The following is a 17,195-nucleotide window of genomic DNA, read 5'->3' on the forward strand; positions in this document are numbered from 1 at the left end:
CATTATCATAAGCCTTTTCAATATCCAACTTGCAAATTATCCCCTCTTTCCTTTGCCGGTTCCACGAATCCACACATTCATTAGCCACAAGCACAGTTTCCAAAATTTGACGATGACCCACAAAAGTATTCTGAGACTTTGACACCAGTCCTTCCAAAATACCTCAAAGTTCATTCGCTAAAACTTTAGCCAACAACTTGTACACACTACCTAAAAGACTGATAGGTCAAACATCTCTAATATCCTCTGCCCCTCCCTACTTGGGAATCAACTCTATGAAAGTTGCATTAAGACTCTTCTCAAACTGCCCCGTTTGGTAAAACTGCTCGAACATAGCCAACACCTCTACCTTCACTACCCCCTAACATTATTGGAAAAAAGCTATAAAAAGACCATCCGGCCCAGGAGCTTTATCCCCATCCTCAAAGCCCCCAAAACCTCCTCATCTGAGAACGGGCGCTCCAACATCAAAACCTCCACTTCTGAGATAGCATCAAAATCAACTCTATCTAGACCCGACCTCCACACCTCCCTTCATCCCTAAAGAGATGTTGATAAAAACCCACAATATTATCCCAGATCTCCTCTTCCAGCAAGAGCATCACCCCATTCACCCGCAATCTCCCTACCTAATTCTCCCGTCGATGAGCATTTGCCATCCAATGGAAGAATTTTGTATTACGATTCCCATTCTTCAACCACGAGCACCTAGACTTTTGACGAAAGCTAATCTCCTCTATCCGAGCAATTTGCTCATATTCCTTCTGAGCACCATCTCGACTAACCACATCTTCTTCTAATAAACCCTTTACAACTTTCTTCTCATCCAACTCTTACAAAACTGACAAAATATTCGCCTTCTATACCTCCAACCAACCAAACACCTCCTGATTCCACCGCTTCAAATCATATTTAAGAAGTTTTAACTTTTGAGTTAACCGACAGCTAAGCATCTCTGCCATACTAACCCCTCCACCATTCCCCCACCTTCTCCACAAAACCCTTTGCTTGTAGCCACATATTCTCAAAACCAAATAGCGCCAGACCATACCACCCCCCCACTATCCAAAAGAATAGGCCAGTGATTAGAAGTCGTGCGCTGCAATTGAGCTAAATTATCTGGGAAAAATGCTCCTCTCAATCCCCAGAAATCAAGAATCTATTAATCTGGGACATGGCCCAACCACCAGAACAAGTATAACCTCCTCCCTATGGAGGCATGTTAATCAACTCTAGCTCATCAATAAAAGAAGAAAAAGCCCTCAAAGGCCCCGTCACCTAACTTGCCACACTCTTCTCTGTAGAGCTCCTCATCACATTAAAATCTTCACTGACACACCAAGGCATCTCCCACCGAAAAGCAATAGCTTGTAACTCCTTCCAAAAGGCCTCCCGCTCTACTCTTTACCAACACCTATTGAAAATCATCCTCAACACATTTGAACAAGCAAGACAGAGAACACCTCCCCACCATCTCTTCCCCCTCATTCTTTACCACCAGATTATCCCAACAAATGAGAACACAACCAATCACCCCTATAGTTGGTTAGAAGGCCCACCCTACATGCCTACCTCCCTAAATCTCCCAAACTACCTCCACTTCCACACACTCCATTTTGGTTTCTTGGAGGCACACCACATCCACCTTAGCACTTTTCAATAACGATCTAACCACTACCCTCTTCCCTTATTATTTAAACCCCGTACATTCCAAGTCAATATTTTCAAACGCATGTCAATAACAATGAATCTCCATGCTCCTTCCTTATCCTCTTATTACCCCCCATTCGTATTGTGGGCATAATTTATAGAGCACTCTAGTCTACATAATTCCTGGCCTCTTTTATCCTTGTGGCCCATACTCTGCAATTCCTGACTACCCGACATGCCTTCTCTCCATGACACCTCAATTATAGAAAATAATTTTAAAGCCTCTTCCTCATGCCCTCAAAAGAAACTCCCAAGAATTTACTAACCTTAGCAATCTGAGACAACACTCAGTCCGAAACCTCCTCTGACGTCAGTGGATGACCCTCTTGGAAATTCGACTCCAAGTCCACCTTTGTGTCTGAGCCCATATTTAACAGATCTGCAACCCTATCTTCCACAACCACCGACTGGACCATCAGAGCCAAGTCATCACCCACATCTGCCCAACGAGCCTTTATCTTTCCCCCCACTCCTCACGGTCCTCCTAACGTTCCCTTTGTTCTCCACTGAGCTTCTCCCTAGTCGGTGTGCTCACCGAATGTTGCAAATCCAAACTACAACCCGATATATACTGACCGAATTGTAGAGGCACCGTCAAAGCCCTCAAAACATCTAGCGGCTCTCGCAACACCTTCCCGCCCGACATCAAAGCCTCGCCACCAGCACTCCGATGTTTCAACCCAACACTGTCGTGCAAAGACCCGAAAACCCCGTTGAATAGTTGGGTTCAATTGTTGGTCCCTTTCCATCGGTGGGCTAGGCTTCCCATTGTCCAAAACCTGTTGAACTTCTGAATTCCCAATTAGGCCCACTTTCTGATTAAGGTTTTGTTGGTCCACATGCACAGGAGCCCAATTTCTTTTACCTAACTCCCGTTGAGTCAGAGGACCCAAACGGCCCACTCCTTTTGCAAACCGACCCACCCCTTCCCACCCGGGTTGAATCTGCCCTGAAACCCACCCTTATATATCTCCCTCCCTTTCTTGACGCATTCAATCTCACAATCGTCTCCCTCTTCACCTCCTTCGCCTCGTCAATTTTTGTCACCCATCCCAACCAGTGCCCCGAACTCTGACTTGGGAAGAAAAACCTGCCCTCCGATGTGACCACTATCTAAAATGAAGAGTCGCTAACACGAGTCCAGACTATCACGCTACGCTAATCCATCGCACTTCATATCCCACCAACCTCACTTCCATACGCAGGCCAAGCCCAAGCTCCTCCCTCACCGAAAACATTCTGAGTCATTTTCTATGGGCCATTTCCCTAAATAAGCCAAAATAATAAAGGAATTCCCAAACTAAGCCTAGTTTTGAAAGATTTCCCAAAATAAGCTAACTCGCGGTTCACAATCGTGAGTTCAACACTTTTCCACCCTCGTCGCCTGAAACCTGTAAAAGTTGAAACTCGCTGTTTGGAAAAGCGAGTTTGATTAAGAACTTGCTGTTAGAAAACGCGAGTTTGATTAAACTTCTTTTGAAATCGCTCTTTACAAGCACGATTTCATGCTGAAATCGCTTTTTCAAAACACGAGTTCATCAAAAAATAGAATTCTTCTGAACTCGCTGTTCATAACCACGAGTTTAGACCAAATATTTTTTCTTTAAGTGAAATCGTGGTTCACAACCACGATTTTAGAACTTCTATTTAAACCCCCCCAGCCCCGTGTTTTCCATTCACGCTTTCTCCTCTCCACTGTTGTCTCTCTCTCGCTCTGTACTCTCTGTTCTCTCTCGCTCTTTACTCTCTGTTCTCTCTCTCTCTGGAGCTCACTGCTCTCTCTCTCTCTCTGGAGCTCCCTCTGATTGATTCAGTACTGTCTCTCTCTCTCGTTGGTATGGCTTCTATCATCTACTTTACTGTGAATAAATTAGGATTAGAGTTTAAATTTGTGAATATATTTATGTTTGTGAAAATGTGAATAAATTAGGGTTAGGGTTCATGAATGTGGAGTTAGGGTTAGGGTTTATATTTGTGAATAAATTAGGGTTAGGGTTCATGAATATGAGGTTAGGGTTAGGGTTTATATTTGTGAATAAATTAGGGTTAGGGTTCATGAATGTGGGGTTAGGGTTAGGGTTTATATTCGTGAATAAAATGTTGTGAAATCAGAAATAATAAATTAGGGTTACGGTTTATATTTGTGAAATTTTTGTTCAATGTGTGAAATAATAAATTTGTTGAATTTGTTTACGGTTTATAATAAATTAGGGTTACGGTTTATAATAAATCAGAAATAATGAATTTATTACGGTTTATAATAAATTAGGGTTACGGTTTATATTTGTGAAATAATAAATTGGGGTTAGGGTTAGATAATTTGTTGAATGTGTTGAATTTTAATTATAGATAATTTATTGAATTTGTTTAATTATAGATAATTTGTTGAATTTTAATTATAGATAATCTGTTGAATGTGAAATCTTTTGCTATAGATAATTTGTTGTTGAATTTGTTGAATGTGTTTAATTATAGATAATTTGTTGAATTTTAATTATAGATAATCTGTTCAATGTGAAATCTTAAATTTTAAATTAGGGTTAGGGTTAGGGTTAGGGTTAGGGTTTATATTTGTGAAATCTGTTTAGAAATCTGTTGAATGTGAATGTTGAATGGTTTATATTTATCTTAAATTTGTTTATAATTGTGAAATCTGTTGAATGTGAAATCAGATTTGTATTGAATGTGAAATCAGATTTCTGTTCAATGTGAAATCTGTTGAATGTTGCATCTGTTTAGCAAAATTTAAATATTATGTTTGAAATAAGAAAATGAGGGTTATGGTTTTCTATTGAATGTGAAATCAGAAATGAGGGTTTTGGTTTTGAATTAGGGTTTTGAATAAATGAATGTGAAATCATTTTTCAATTAACGGTTTTAAATTGTGAAATCAGAAATGAGGGTTATGTCAGAAATTAGAGGTTAAGAAATTTATGATAAGTTAAAATTTTTAAATAATGTTATATAATTTTTTTTAGGAACAAATAATTTTTACGTAATGAATAGATAATTATCTATAATAATAATAATTACATAAGAAAGAGAAACGTTAATTTGGCTATAAAAATTACTATTAATTAGGTGATGTGGAGTAGTAATAACTTAAAATTAATAAAGTAACAAAAATAATTTTGTTCTAACTTTCAATTTTTTAAGTAAGAATAAGAAATTGAAAAGTAAGGAACAAAATTTGTGATAAGAAATTGCTATGGAAGTTTTCTCATCATTTTGGCCAGGAAAGATAGGGATATGGCAAAATAGAAAAGTCAGATAATTGAAGTGTAAGCCTGCTTAATATTTTCTATGGGTGACCCTTTAAGTAGTACACTAAAATTTTATTAACAAATTAAAAATCTAACTACTTAGAATGTTGACCCAAAAATAAAAAATAAAAGAAAACCTTAAAATATGCCATTGATGCCACATGCCCCTACGATAAGAAAAATTGGTTTGACTAAATTTATGCACTAAATTCAAATGTAATCGTGGTTAAATATAAAAAGTATAGTTTACTTGAATTTCTTGCCCCATTTACGGTTGAATTTCATTTTCGAGTTTTTCCTCCTTAAAATTCATGACATTCCTTTTTATAAATTTGATATAAATAAATGACTTTTTAGAAGTGATCTACAAAAAATTGATATAAACATTAGAGGTCGAATAATTTGATCCACAAAAAATTAGAAGTCAAAACATTACTTTTTACCTCTTTGCCAAAAGAGGCCTTCCAAGTCGTCATGGAAAATGCTATTATGAAAACATTTGATATATAAAAAAAAAAAAAACAAATTTGTTTAGGAATTATGTTTGAAAAAATTAAAATATTTGATTTATAAAATGAGTCATTTTCGATAATTTTGACCCACTTGAATTATCCAATTGACTTATTCTCTATGCGCCTGCATTATGTTTATTCAATTAAGTTATAACTTTTTATGATAGTCGGATGTCTGAATCAGTTTACGTATTTATCAACTAATCTTATAATCCACACCAAATCTCCCCCATCGTGTCCTCCGACAGTTTGGTCTGGTGCAGTCCGTGCCGGATCGGTTCGACACTGAGTGGCAGTTGCACGTCACTGATAGGCGTGGCCGAGCTGGCACTGACTGGCGTCTGTTTTTTATGCGATATATACAGTTGTGGGATGCCCGCCGGGACAGTATTGTACAGGCTGACTACAGCGATGACGTGATCCCCTCTTTCGACCCTTGCATGTTGTGGTATCGGCGACATACACACCTACTAGTCGGGAATCCGAGCCACGTGTCTGAGTCTGGATATCAGGGAGTTGGCCCTTATCTTGAGGCATTGGTGAGTATCATATTATGTGTCAGATAATTATTAAAATCATACTTGATTTACATTCAGTGAACTGTAGCCTAATAATACGTCTGAATGTTTGTTCAGGTGGCTGGAGTTGGGAGGTCGTTTCACTTGGCTGAGGACGCCCATTTGAGACGTGATGCACAGCATGCCTTGGAGGCCGTTGCAGAGATCCGGGAGTTATTGTACCAGGCATTCCAGGTTGCCCATCGGGGAGATCATTTGCATTTCGGCCACTACGGTGTACACACTTCAGCAGGTGCTCCAGACACATCAGTGCCGTCCACGTCAACGCCTTCCACTTCAGCACCTGCCACATCAGCTCCTTCCACACTGCCTTCGACCCCACCACATACTACCCCATACATATCTACAGATTCCCTCGACGTACTTCTTACGCAGCATACTGGCATACCTTATGTGCCTGACCCTGATTGGACACCGCCCCGATACATGCATGACGTTGTTACCCCACCCACCCAGTTACCACCACCAGACAGTTCGACCGCGACCATGAGTACACATGATGCAATTCTCACTGACATCTTCCGCGTTGACGCTGAGGGCCATATTGAGGCCCCCCCCCCCCCCAGAGCGCGCGGGAGAGGCCGAGGTTTTGGTCGTGGCGGACGTCGCGGCAGAGGTCGGGGTGCGGGCAGAGGTCGAGCTCCAGCTGCAGATCCTGATACAGTTGCACCAGATGATGGAGTTTCACAGCTCACAGCAGTATCCGATCTTCCGCCACAGCCAGGATCAGGGGCAGCACATGCAGTACAGGGAGAGTCACAGTCACAGGCTCCACAGCAGCCAGATATTCAGAGAGTCTACCGTAGGAGACTGAGGAGAGAGGTCCACGGTCGGGGTTGTGGGACTGGGGGCAGGTTAGGGCATTAGCGGGTGTGCTGTGGAGTGTATAGTTTATTTTATTTATAGTTTTTGTTATAGTTTTTGTATATCAAACTTGTACAGATGATGTAAATGTGTCATACTTATTTCTTCGAAAAATATAATTTCACAATTTTTTATTCTTACTTGTTTTGATGATTTCCATACAAATGAAAACGAAAACAGGAAAAAAATGATAAAATTTGATAGGATTTTATGATTAAATGAGATTGGAGGACCGCTTGTGTTGCTACAGGTTTGTAAAAATTTTATACAACAAAAATCTGGGAAAAAAATGTGAACATTGCATAATGGATAGTTGTGGGGAGCAATATGAACAAAAAGGAAACAAAATAAATATCTAAACAAACACAAGTATTTCAACTATCAATCGATATGAACTCATACCTTGTTCATTAAGTATCATTATTATATTCCACATCAATAATGCATGAAATCATGAAAGTCTAGTTCAAGTAGCGTTCTTCAAAATAACAATAACGGAGAGAAAGTAAAGGTAGAATTACAATAAATATTCGAAAACAATTGAAATATCTCCCTTCATTGATAAGATAAGTCGTGGATAAGCATTAAAAATTGCATGCATTACAGAAATGGTTTGGGCGTTCATCCAAACAATTTCATTCATTATCATCATCATCTGACATCTCAATATCAGATTCATACATAACATCCATGCTCCAGGCGTAGTACTGGTGTGCATCATCCATTAACCCATCTTCGACACGCTCATTTGCGGTCTTCATTAGTCCGGACCTTTGCAAACGTTGGGTCATGCGATTAACCTCGTCGCGGATACGATGCAATGCCCTTTACAACAACTGTGGAGTGTCAGTTGGCATACGCATGGCTAACCGGTGAGGAAATTTAAGATTAACTTCACGACATAGCTCAACGAGAACGTTTGCTCGAGTTTTGTGAAATTCCCACTCAGCTCTCACGGTATTGACGGTGGCACGTGAGTAACGCAGATTTGGATTCATTGGGTATTCAAATTCATCTCCATCTGCAACCCAATAGCGACCCATTGCTGAATATAGATCAACCACCGTATATCTCATGATGATATCGCTCGAAATAGCTGTAAAACTTTTGTTATGGTATGATGCGATATTTATACCATATATACACATGGTAGCTGTATGTATGAAATTATTGTAATCAACTATGCATCAGAGTTGTCACGTCAACTTTTATGACCTGAACAACTATGCATCAACTTGATAGGAGTTGTCACTTCGACTTTTATGAATTGCACAATTGATTGTTATTCCAAAACAAAAAGTAAAAACATAAAAAAAATAATAATAAAATAAAAACCAAGCTGATCAACCGACTAAACGTCTTAAGTAGTCAAATTTCTTTGCCTGAATTTTTTTTAAAAAAATAAATGTGAAATTACAATTTCAAAATCTTGATGCTCGGCGCGGTGATACGTCTAACATTTGTTAGTGATGCTCACCAATTACTTGAACCGGTGTAATAATTTGGATGCTTTGTTTTTCAAGTTCAGATGGTATGTGACTTTGTGCAGCAATGCAGTGATGCATCTGACTTTGTGCAGCGATGCATGTGACTTTGTGCAGTGATGCAGTGATGCATGTCGCTTTATGCAGTGATGCAGTAATGCATGTGACTTTCTGACTTTGCCATGCTTGTATAGTTTGTCACTTTTTTCCTCAAATTACGTGATGCATGTGACTTTCTGCAGCGCAAGTAAATGCTTTATTTTTTTTTATCACATTGCAGAATATACAAAAAGAAACAATAAATGCAAATAGGAGAAAATAGGATGACTGTGAAGTTCATTAAGTGAAAATAAAATAAAATATAGGTTGTTTATGAAGAATATTAGTTTAAAACAAAGAAAATTTAAGGATTTAATTTCATTTATAATTTTTTGAAAATACCAATTTGTACTGAAATCGTCAATTCCAAGTCACTACTTACTGTATTAAAAAAGTAAGCATGAAAAATAGTTTCATGAGGCGATGTGACAACTCACTGCATATTGTTTTATTTGACAACTCACTGCTCCAATATGAAGGGATTGCAGTGTCATCCTCTGTCCTACAATGATGACTTTATCTGACAACCACGTCCGTGACTACATCACAAGTACACAAAGTCACGGGTACTCAGGATTGTATGAAATAAAAAGCTAAAAAATAATATCACGGGTATCACTTCTTCCATAGTGCCCCAGCATGCATTATCGTCACTAGATCATCTCTAGTTAACCCTCAGTATGATGTCTATAAATAGCGACAACCCCAGTATGATGTTTGTTCAAGTCATAACAATAGTAATATATCTACAATTACTATTATTATTTGTTTGTTTATTTTAGGAACAATGTCTTCAAGAGGTGCAGGAAGTTCACGCCAACAAAGAAATCCGAAAGTCTGGCTGCTACCTCCATTTAGTTATGACTACAAGAGCGAAAAGTACTCGAGTCCGAAGGATTATTATGCTGGTATCCGAGCAGAATGGGCGTTCAGGGTAACGGAGCAAGAAGGATTGTTTAATGATCTACGTAACTTTGGGGCACCGGTACCTCATCGTCGTTCATTAACCATGGCTAGACGAAATGTCAGTGACTACGAAAAAGCAGTTAGTAGAATTAAGAAGGAGAACAACAGAATGTTGATGCGAAGATGTCGACATTTTATGCTTCAGCTAGCCACCGAAATGGCAGAAGCAAGCAATAGAGATTTGGAAGTGATTGAGCGAAATAATGTCTTAAACAATGAAAAATATCTCTCTGACTACTACATGTCAAATGAGGAATGAGAAATCAAACACCTTTATCTTTCATATATATTTGTTTGTTGTCTGGAGTGTAAGACAATGTTGTTGTTCATCTAACGTACAGATGTATTTGAAGTATTTGTTTAATGAACCTGAGGTTTATGAAATAACTACATTTATAACAGCACATTTATTAGTTCATGACTTTCTTTATTGAATTGCAATGAGTTAATGAATGTTCTGGATTAACAAATGGATTAATGTATGTTGAATTATGTGAATACTTAAAACACATAAAACAGAACAGGTAGCTCGGTGAAAAGCTTCCCTTAACTGGGCTCGTGAAATAGAGATCATGTACGTAAAGAATTTCAATCTCCATGGGGAAAGAAGAAAGAGTCGCCTTCCAATTCCTGGAAGTCCAGTCAAAATGACGACTTTAGTAAGCAATTTAAAACGCAATTGGTTTACCTGAACACCAATTTGATATATGTGTGATTCTCAATTCAGAAAGTCACATGGCAACAGTGAATTCACTGATTTACCCTACAGTGAGCATGCCCTTATTTTGTGGGTATATGCAGATGGACTGTCAGGTCATGTGACTTGGTGCACACACTTTGGTTTTCTCAATTTTTTGCTCGACTTTTTTATTACACTGACAACTCATTTCTTATTAATATATGTGCGATTCTCAATTCTGGATTAATGTATGTTGAATTATGTGAATACTTAAAACACCTAAAACAGAATAGGTAGCTCAGTGAAAAGCTTCCCTAACTGGGGCTGGTGAAATAGGGATCAATTTACAAAGAATTTCAATCTCCATCAGGAAAGAAGAAAGAGTCACCTTCCAATTCCTGAAAGTCCAGTAAAAATGATGACTCTGGTAATGAATGAGGGGTTGACAGAAAACTAAACTCGGTGAAACGAACTACCGCCTTCAATAACACATAAAACAGAACAGGTAGGTCGGTGAAAAGCTTCCCGTAACTGGGCCTCGTCAAATAGGAATCCTCTACGTAAAGAATTTCAATCTCCATCAGGAAAGAAGAAAGAGTCGCCTTCCAATTCTTGTAAGTCCAGTACAAATGATGACTCTGGTAAGGAATTGAGGGTTGACAGAAAACTAAACTTCGGGTCCTGGACAAACAAGCTCAAACCCAAGTGGTTGGTCCAGTTGGGGGACTAAGTTTAAAACCCAATTGGAATTGTGTAGAAACTAGAAATTGACGATTCTCTTAGTATAGAAACTAGAATTGTAACCCGTTCTAATGACGCTGATAGAAATAGTAGGTCATAACAACGAATGATGCATAGCTAACTGAAACACAACATTGCCTACATAAGCTTCATTTTTTCAAACATTGAGTAGTCAAATCGTGGAGAGAGTTGTCAGTATATGCAGATGGATTGTGAAGTCATGTGACCTGGTGCACAGGCTTTGGTTTTCTCGATATTTTGCTCGATTATTTGATACACAATGACAACCCATCTCTTATAGATATATGTGGATTCTCAATTCAGAAAGTCACATGGCAACAGTGAATTCACTGCTTTACCTTACAGTGAGCATGCCCTTATTTTGTGGGTATATGCAGATGGATTGTGAAGTCATGTGACTTGGTGCACAGACTTTGGTTTTCTCAATTTTTTGCTCGACTTTTTTATTACAATGACAACTCATTTCTTATTAATTTATGTGCGATTCACAATTCAGAAAGTCACATGGCAACAGTGAATTCACTGATTTACCTTATAGTCAGCATGCCCTTATTTGTGGGTATATGCAGATGGATTGTCAAGTCATGTGACTTGGTGCACAGACTTTGATTTTCTCAATTTTTTGCTCGACTTTTTTATTACAATGACAACTCATTTCTTATTAATATATGTGTGATTCTCAATTCATAAAGTCACATGGCAACAGTGAATTCACTGATTTACCTTACAGTGAACATGCCCTTATTTTGTGGGTATATGCAGATGGATTGTCAAGTCATGTGACTTGGTGCGCAGACTTTGGTTTTCTCAATTTTTTGCTCGACTTTTTTATTACAATGACAACTCATTTCTTATTAATATATGTGCGATTCTCAATTCAGAAAGTCACATGGTAACAGTGAATTCACTGATTTACCTTACAGTGAGCATGCCTTTATTTTGTCGGTATATGCAGATGGATTGTCAAGTCATGTGACTTGGTGCACAATATTTCCTTTTTTCTGGTTTTTCATTCTACTGACAACTCATACCTTGTTCGTTTATGTGGGATTGTCATGCAGGGCCATATTTCTAAAGCTGTTCATAACCAACTATATAAACGACTAAAGGTGAAGACACAACCTTACAACTCATTTCGCCCTACGAAATTACCATTCATTTGTTTTAAAAAATTAGCATGGCTACATGGTTCATGGGAGGGAGTGGGAATCGCAGAGGTTATAGCGATCCCGGTATTTCCTGTTGTTGTTTAACTGTAATCCGGACTCGGTTCCGTAGATTCGTTGTTGTCTTATCCTCATTTCTATCCCCTACTCTTTTAATTAGAGTTTTGGGTTATGTTGGGCAAGTTGGGAATAAGTTGGTCGTGTTTTAAAACTTAGAAATTTTGCCCAGGTTTTGGTCTCTCCGCTCGAGCGGCGATTTGACGCTCGAGCGGCGATTTTGTTGCTGTCTTTCCGCTCGAGCGGCAGTTTGGACGCTCGAGCGTGAAATTCCTTCTCTCAGCATTTTGGACATCTGCAGAAAATTCTGGGAGAGTGCATCCGGCGCTCGAGCGGATCTTGGGACGCTCGAGCGTGAACCTGTGTCTGACGCTCGAGCGGGGTGTTGTACGCTCGAGCGGACCTGTTTTTATATCAGTCCGTGAAATCATTTTTTTGATCACTTTTTGATTTCCTTTCTCTCTCTTACTTTTTCAAAACCTCCATTGAAGAGCACCTCACTCTAAAACCCTAACTTCTCTCTTAGGATTGATCTAGTAGGAGTTGTTTTCTCACCTTGGGCCTTTACAAAAGTTGTGTTGATCGTAGAGGGCTATCTTTTAATCTGAAAATTTCGGGATTTGAAGCATTTCCGTTTCTTCATCTCCTTCGTTGAGCCCCATCATTCGAGGTAGGGATATCTTACTCCTCTTTATGAGCTTTGTCTTTGAATTTTAGCATTTTGATATGTCGGGGCTTGTTGGGTAATTTTGAGAAAGTTTGGACCTTTGTGTAATTTTACAAAAGTTGGGGTTTTATTTATAATAAACCTGGAAGCATGTTTGGTATAGAGAAATGGAATAAATGTTGAATCATTGATGAAAATGGGACCTAAGGGTTGGGATGGTAATTATGGAAAATGACCTAATTACATTGTTTGATTAATTGAGATAATTAATTGTGAGAAATGAGGAAATGAAATGGAATTGTTGAGATTGGGAATGTATGGGGAAAAAGGGTGTAGTTGAATTATTTATCACTCACCGAATTGAAATGTTGATTGAATATCCATTTGTGCATTTATTTCCTGCTTAGAAATAATTGCTTTGGGCTACCGGTGGAGGGTAGTGTTGATTGTTGTAGACAATGCATGATGATTAGGCAAACTAAAACTAATCAATCGGATGTGTCATAGAGTATGACGGTTGATAGAATACATTAACTTTATGTATTGATTGATTGTGTATAGAACCCTTGTGTTTATATGCATTGTGTATAGAGGATGAGATGGGGGATGTACTCCGCGGTTTAGGGGAAGATGGGGGATGTACCTCTAAATCGGATAGGATTGGGAGGAAATGGGGGATGAACTCCGTAGATACAGCTCATATGCTTGTCTAGTGAAGTGTAGATACAGCTCATATGCTTGTCTAGTGAAGTGTAGATACAGCTCATATGCTTGTCTAGTGAAGTGTGGATACAGCTAATATGCTTGTCTGTTGATGTGTGATATGCTTATCTATCGGAATGTTGATATAGCTCACATGTTTATCTGTTGTAGTAGTGATATAGCTCATATGTTTATCTATTGAAAAGTCTGTTTGATTTGATATAGCATTAAAATGTATATCATCATCGTTTGTGAAGTATGGAAGTAGTTTATGTGTTATTGATACAACACCAAAATGTGTATCCACCGTGAATTTTGAAAATGTTCTAGTGATGAACTATAATCTCATCAAAATGTTTTGGCCAGAGTACTGAACCCCGTTTTCAAACTCAAAGTTGAATAAGAAATGAAAGGTGAATTGTAACATAGGTTTGGTTGTCATGGAATTGAAATAAGATGTAAATGGAAGTGTAAGTGTCGACCACCTATCAGTTGCTAATCTTTTAATCATTGTTCATAGTTGGTTTAGTATATCTCTGCTGGGCTGTGGCTCACCCTATATGGGAACATCATTTTTAGGTACAGGTAGCATGCCGCCTCTACGAACATAGCTTGGGAGGCTAGGGACAAGACATACTTTTGTTGCTTTATTTTCCTTTTGATGTATTACATGTAATTTCAAGCCAAGGGCTTAATGTGTAACCGAGTTAGTACTCTCTTTTGTAACCAAGTGATAACTTGGAAAGCTGTAAGCCCGCAGGGCATTTACTTTTGTTGTTAACGTGTAATACTTTTGTAATGAAGTACTCTGATTATTTGAGGGAATGTGGATCTTTTGTATATAAATGTATGTTTATATTGATGGGTTTAATATTATTATTTTGAGGGCGTGACAACTTGGTATCAGAGCGTACCGGGTTCGAATACTTTGGGTACGTGGGAAGTGATTAGGATCACAATGGGTTTGTCTCGCTTGATAGAGACTTAGATGTAGTGTCATATGCTATGTGCTTAATTAATAACATGCTTATGTGACTATGTGGGTATGGGATTTAGTTTCTAGGATGTTGATTGGATCCTTGGGTTTCTGCGAGTCCTGTTGGAAAGGCACTTGATCAATGCTGTTTCTGACCGGAACTCTAGTAACGCCTCGGGACTATCATTATCCGGAAATGAAATTCGTAAGTGCTTATGTGTTTATGTGCTTACGTGGAGTGAATTACAGTTGTCCATGTATTAGGACGTAAGTGTTTAGCTTCGGCACATGTATGAGTGTGCTAACGTGTCTCTGTACTTTTACTAGGATGCCTAGGCGAGGAAGTTGTGATTTCCCTCCTTCCGCTCGGGAAGAGTTGCGGAAACAGTTTGTGGAGTTACGCCAAGGTACTACACCTTTGGTGCGGTTCGAAAGGTGGTTTGTTAATCTGTCGAGGTTTGCTCCAGAATTGGTGGGGACGGAGGACTTGCGTTGTTTCGAGTTTGAGAGTAAGCTGCGTGACGACATCCGTGTGAGGATAGCGGGGTCTTGGCATAAAAGATATAGTGTGCTTGTTGAGGCAGCTGCCCATGTAGAGTTTGCGGTGCTAGCAATGGGGTAGAGTGGGGAGGGAGCCATCTCGGCAACTCCCGTGACTCAGGGTGTTGGTAGACCTTTTAAGAGGCAAAGGGGTTTAAAGCCGCAACAGGAAGGTCGGGCTAGAACCACCCTTCCAGTGTCGGATTTGGGTTCGGGAGAACGTAAACAGAGGGATGTCGTTTGTTTCAAATGTGGTCTTCTAGGCCACAAGGTTTCGGGTTGCCCACAGAGGAAGAGGGCAGGGTTAGCAATTCAACCAGTAGTCGTACCACCAGGATCATCTAACCAGCCGGGTTTTGGGTCGATCAAATGCTCAGTGGGGAGACAGTTGTTGGGGTCTTCATCAGCCCAGATTCTGAACCAGTCTCGTGCTCACGCACCGCGTACTTGTTGGATGTGTAATCAGCCGGGTCATATTCGGCGTTTCTGTACTCAGCCGAGGGCTTCTTTAGGGGTTTTGCAACCTAGCCAGGCTCAGTTTCATTCGACTGAGCAGGAACAGTATCGTTTTGGGGGACTAGCAGGCCAGATTGCGAGGGCCTCAGTAGAGTCGAGTTCCCAAGCCCCAGTTGGGGAAGTTCGTAGTTGTTCCAGGTGTGGACAGAGGGGGCACGTCGGTAGTTCTTGTCCGTGGTTAGTAAACTCGTAGGTTGTCTAGTGTTTGGAGATGACCAATTTTGGCGGTCCAGCGAGGGACGGCAGTGGTGGTAATACCGAGGGGTTGGTTTCATTTTGGCTAATCCGTTTTGTAATCGGTGAATTATCGTTTGTGATCATTGGGTTCCGTTGTGTAACCAATGTGTTTTGGGAATGTTGAAACATCTAAACTGTTTGTTTGTCTATATATATACATATATGCTTGGTTTGTCAATTTCCTCGGATTGGGTGGATTGGAGCATTGTGTAGCTTTAAAGTTTTATTGATGTGATAAGTTGCTGTAAGACCATAAAATTTTTGGTAAATGCATTCTTGTGCATGTGTTTTGGTTTGGGAAAAGTGAGGGCAGTTGAGCTGTGTTTTCAAATTTAGAAAGATCACAGGGGGATGCGTATCTTAACCAGGAGTGCAAGGGGGCGAGGACAGTTATACTTACCGGTGTTCGAAATTTCACCAGTGTTATCTAATCAATTTTACATGTGTGAAAGTGATGTTAGTCTACTGTCGCGGGAACTCCTCGAGAAGACGTGCAGTGTGAGATTAATACTAGATAGTATGAAATTAACATGGTGTTTCGCAAGAGCACGGCGCATAATCTTGTTAGGAGTAGACTTGTATTTTCGTGGTGAGTAACGTTGCCAAATTGGCATGTGTTGTGATTGGTCATTCGATAGAGGAGTGTTAGTCCCTATATAAGGGTGTGACTGTTAACATCAGGAGTGGTACGTTTTGAGCAGCTGGCGCTATATCTCGAGTAGTAGCTTATGGACGCTTCCTAAGTTTCTGGACTTCCTTACTTTGATCGAAAGTGGTAGGTTTGTACCTTAACACTGGTTAGGTCGGGAGGTGCTGTCGTGAGGACTGATTGGGTGTATAACCCGTAGTTTGGGTGTGGACCGTGAGTCGAGTCACCGTAGTAAAGTCTTGGCGGAAAAAGGTTTGGGGATATTAATGAGAGGGCTTGCAAAATAAGGAGATTTTGCCTAATACAGTTGAATGTGTTAGATGTGATGGTTTCACGAGTTGCGTGGTGTTGGCAAGATTATGTGAGAATGTTCGAGGGGATGTGAGATTTGTATCTCGAGTTAGTGGGAAGGGTACCTGTATGTTGGTTCGTGTTTTGGGTCTTGCTAGTCAGTGAGCCCGTGGTGACCCCATCGGTTGTACAGGGGAAGTGTTCGTATTGTGATTGGTTATCAATGGTTGGGTGTGAGGTTGTGAGTGGATGCCGGTAGCATTCTTTGAAGGAAGAGCAGTTTATGTTCTAAAGTAATGAGTATAGCGTTGGTCAAGGTGGTCCTTCGTGTTCGGGTTGTTGTGATTGAGGTTGACCATGTCGGTCTTTGGTCAAGGAAGTGAGCAGGCTTGCTAGATAGCCATGGCGGGGAATGGTGATTCCCTTAGACGTAGTGTTGATGCGGTTCAGTTTTAGGAGATTCGGAGAGGTTCCAAA

At 39.8% G+C, this 17,195-nt stretch overlaps 1 protein-coding gene across 1 annotated transcript in view; it reads left to right on the forward strand.

The window, feature by feature from the left end:
• The first annotated feature begins 2,584 nt into the window (after positions 1–2,584).
• Positions 2,585–17,195, forward strand: part of ORC4 (origin recognition complex subunit 4) — a 41,398-nt gene continuing 26,787 nt past the window's right edge. The window contains exon 1 of the mRNA XM_028224739.2: positions 2,585–2,953. The gene's annotated coding sequence lies outside the window, so the exon portion shown is untranslated. The remainder of the gene's footprint in view (positions 2,954–17,195) is intronic.

The sequence above is a fragment of the Camellia sinensis genome, chromosome 10 (assembly GCF_055761805.1).
Source record: "Camellia sinensis isolate YWXY chromosome 10, ASM5576180v1, whole genome shotgun sequence".
Taxonomy (NCBI): Eukaryota; Viridiplantae; Streptophyta; class Magnoliopsida; order Ericales; family Theaceae; genus Camellia; species Camellia sinensis.